Raw genomic sequence first — 4,506 nt, 5'->3', positions numbered from 1 at the left:
CATTGGTAACGAGGACGGGCCCATGGTGAGGTCGAGGTTGGCTTTTTGCTAACCAAAACCAAAAGACGTGGAGACGGGTCGTTGTCGTTTCCGTAGCAATGATGGGCCCACGGATAGGCTGATGGTTACGCACCTAAGCCAAAAGACACGGTGGCGTATTGTTACTTGTACCTAGACAGGATCTAGGTACCACGTGCCAATCGACCGACTAGATTAACGGTTGGAGATTAACTAAAGTTATAAACCACCTCGGTTTTACTCAATCCGGATTCATAAAAACCAATTTAGCTGGTTTGAATTTTAAATTGATAAATATTGTCTTAAAGATGATTTCTGTTTGTGAATTAGAACCTATGATAAACTTTGATAAAAAATATAAATGTATTTACTCCGTGTTTGAATAAATAAAGTCTTCAAAATCTCTTAATCTATTTTGAAACTTCTTTGGACATATTGATTATTAGACTACCTTTAGATTATTATATTTTGTATTTGGTACTTACTGAGTGCGTTGTCACTCATCCAAAACCTATATTATTTTTCTTTGCAGTGTATAGATTAAGCAGTTCGAGGAGACGTGCGTCGAGTTCATATCTTCAAATGATATACATTCATTTTATTTATCTATTATTAGACTCTACTCCGTGATGGTTGAATAAGACATAGACATAAATTATGTAATAAATTGAATCATATAAATAATTTAATATTAATATAATTGAAATTTGTAATTAGGTTGGTCTTAATCTTGAGTTGAGGGGATCAAGATGTCGGTCCCTACTATGAGAATTTTTTGAATCGTGACAAAATTGATATCAGAGCCTAAGTTTGAATAAAAATAGAAGATTTTTGTTGTAAGATACCATACTGAGTTTATGAATGATCGATTGTTACTTTTTAAGTTCAATTTAATTGAGCTTCATTCTATACTCAATTTCCCTCACATTTCGAAATTGAGAGCCGATAGTTCAAGCTAACTCGCAGGAAATGATGAAGATGATCGAATTATCATGAGAGGATGACAATGGACTGGATTTTTTTATAAAAAGTCTTAGATCCAAGCAAATAATTTTCTTGGTTATCAAGCCGTGAGTCGATTTGAAAAATCAAAATCATTTTCTAAAACTACTATAAAATTATGAGTAATTATTTTAATTTTGAATTCCAAACTTCGGGTTGAAATAATCCATTGGTCGGAACTCGAGTTTCAATTTGATATGTGACGGTGGAAGGATTTTGGAGAAGAATATAACATAATTGCCTCTTGTCATTTACTTCAACGAACTAAATGTCTTGTTAGACATTTTTTCTACATCCCTCGAATTGTGCATTCTACGGCTGATATTATTGATTAAGTTTAGGTTTTCTTAGAGAAAATTTTGCTCGATAATCATGTTCTTTGGAGATGAGAAAGTCGATAAACTATGAATTATTATACCAATTTAATAATATTTTATTACTGTGATTGATTTGTGACTTGAATGATGCTTGCTATCTAAATTAAATGGGACAAGTAGAATATGTTCTTTGTTGAACAGTGCTAAATAATTTTAATCAAAAATTTCGGAATAAAATGGATGAGTGAGTAAAGTGACCTTTAGTAAAGAAGCGGAATAACATGAAATCACATTGTGCTTTAATAAGTATGTTAAAGCTCACAAACATCATTTATTATAATTAAATAAAATAATAATAATAACAACAACGCCTTGCATGAATGATGCTCGACATTTTACTAAAGTTGTTTTTGTGTAAGATTGTTGAGATGTTATATGTTCCTGACTTTAATTGTTATCTAAGAAAGTGATCTATTGATTGAAATTAGAATCCGTTAAAACTTAATTTAACAAACCTTGAATATTTGTTGTCAATTCGACATTCTTATACATAACTTCCTCTTGTCATTGTTTATTCAGACAAAATGTAGACGTATTCTTGCAGCGTCTCTTAGTTTGTGAATCGAATCCTGTCCATGATTTGGACAATTGTTGAAGTCGAATTCTCCTCTAGGGTAATCATTTTTTGAAATAGTCCTTGGTAATGAGAACTATGATAGAATTAATATTATTATGTCATATGTCATGAGTTGTATGATTTATGATTAAATTATATGGCTGATTTCTATATGTGAATTTATATGCAAGTATGTAATTCTGTCTAGTTTTAAGATATGCGATTAAATATTCTGTGTAAAAGAAATATATGATAAAAAAAATTCCTAATCATAAGTTTTGGGATACAGTAGATAAGCTAAATAAAGTATAAGGATCAACCAAGCATGTTAGAGATATATAAGAAATGATTTTTCCTCAATCAGTAAGTAGATGTTATAAAGCAAATTCATGAATCATAGTTGATACTGCAGTATTGCTTTTAACTATGGATTGATTATTGTTAAGTTTATTTATTCTGCTACCTTTTACTTCGATAAACATGGATTGAAAGATAACCTAACTTTGAGATTTGGTTGCTAGTGTGAATTCCAATGAAATTTGGTTTGCTAGATGACTGTTTCGAGTTAATATGTTAGCAAATACTTGAAAGTAATATTTCCTAATTAACAGTGACATTTATGAAATTTTTGTGAGAACTGAAAGGTTGAGAAAGTGCTGCTATTATTGGTTGTTCAAATGAGTTGATTGTTTTGTATCTTTTAATGGGGATTTGGGATTGAGATGTTATGTAGTTCAGATATGCAATTAAGTAGATAGGTGATGACAAAATGCTAGCGTAAACATGAATTCTACTGCGAACTATCTCATTTGAATAATCAGTATAATTATTTGGTGTTAATATGCGTAATTTTGAGTGTGTATTCGTAATTGTTGTGCTGAATTATAAGTTGACTAATGTACTATGCAAAAATTTCAAGAGCTCAGGAGTTTAAACATTGAATCTGGTGGTCAAGAGTATTAGGAAATAAATAAAATCTTGTAACATGTGGGAGTGAATTTTCTGTATTATTAATTGAATCACTAAGCTATTATTTCTGTATGTGTTAGTTGTGTCAAGGGGAATCATAAATCTAAGAGTGGATACTAGAAGTGACTACAAGATACTATGATAGTTTAAAAGTTCTTATTTTAGATCCATTATCTTGCGTTTTTTATTTACATTTTTTAACTGTTATATGATAATAGAATTTTGGAATTGAGGTTATATCATCTGAAACCTTGAAATTGATGTCCTCTATTGCGTATTATAGTCTGGGTTTCTTTCGTTGCTTGTGATCTAATTTGTAAACAAAAATTAATTGTATAATATTAAAATTTTGGAAGGGCTAATTAGAATGGACCTAACTTGTAGTTGAAGTTATTAATATGCTCGATTAATGTCACTTTCTATGATTTTAAAATAAAAATTGAAAGTGAATGAATAAATATTTTTTTTCTGAATTCAAATCAACTCAATAAGAGAATGATTACATATTTGCTGATTTGTAGATTATGACAGAATATAATTCTTACATATAGAGAGAGACTTGTCCGGCCGTACAAATTTCAACAAAGATTTTTTTTTTTTTTTGGGATTAAAGTTAGGATCGAAAACGGAGGGAATAAATCTATCCAGACATTATTTTGAAGACGAAATATTTTAAAGTGAGGGAGAATTGTTAGATCTAATTATAGGTAGTGTAGTGAAAAAAAAAGATAAAACGACTATTTTATCGATTATAGATATTAAAGGATGGATTGATTGAATAAAAAAATTGAGGGTGAGTTAGTGATTAAAGAAAATTTTTGTTCCCTTATCTTTGCACCGCCAGATTTACAAAATAAAAAGATAATAACAAATATTAAAAAAATAGAAGAAAAAAAGATAGAAAGACGGAGAGGAAAGAAAAGGGCGTGAGAGGAAGAGAGATGATTTTAACAATATGATGATCATCCATGATTAAGAGAAGAGGTGGAAGGTTTGTCATAAAAGTAAAATTTTAAGGTACTTTATATAATCTTTAGTCCAGTTAATGGTTATGCATCTCAATCTTTTTCATTGCACCTCTCTGAAATATTTGTATATATATATATATTGAAAATTGTGTGTGAAGGTTAAACTCAAAATCCAACTCTCATGGCATGTGTTGTATGCTCTTGATTATGATTGTGTTAACTAATATTGTATTTTGATGGGTTATAGATCAGATAAGAAATTCTAAAAGTAAAATATATATATAATACGGAAGTAATGCTACGTTGAAAACGTGTACATACTAAAGTGACAAATTTAATTGTTTGGGTAATTTTTGAAGTTTCAATAAGGTTAGTGAGATAGTTGCCTGATTACATGGTACTTAAATATTGTTGTAAATGAGTTTTAGAAGTCTTATTGGATTAAATTGTGCAGGCCAATCAGGTACAAGTGAAAATATAAATCATTTTCAAACCATTAGAATTTGTTATTAAGAGTAATTGTTGGCACATGATGAGCATAAGGAAAATATTAACTATCTTGAATATATTGATCTGAAAAGGATTTTTGGTCTTTATCATAATTGGTCAAAGTTGA

Source organism: Rutidosis leptorrhynchoides, unplaced genomic scaffold (assembly GCF_046630445.1).
Source record: "Rutidosis leptorrhynchoides isolate AG116_Rl617_1_P2 unplaced genomic scaffold, CSIRO_AGI_Rlap_v1 contig70, whole genome shotgun sequence".
Taxonomy (NCBI): Eukaryota; Viridiplantae; Streptophyta; class Magnoliopsida; order Asterales; family Asteraceae; genus Rutidosis; species Rutidosis leptorrhynchoides.
Note: the sequence above shows the minus strand (reverse complement) of the source record.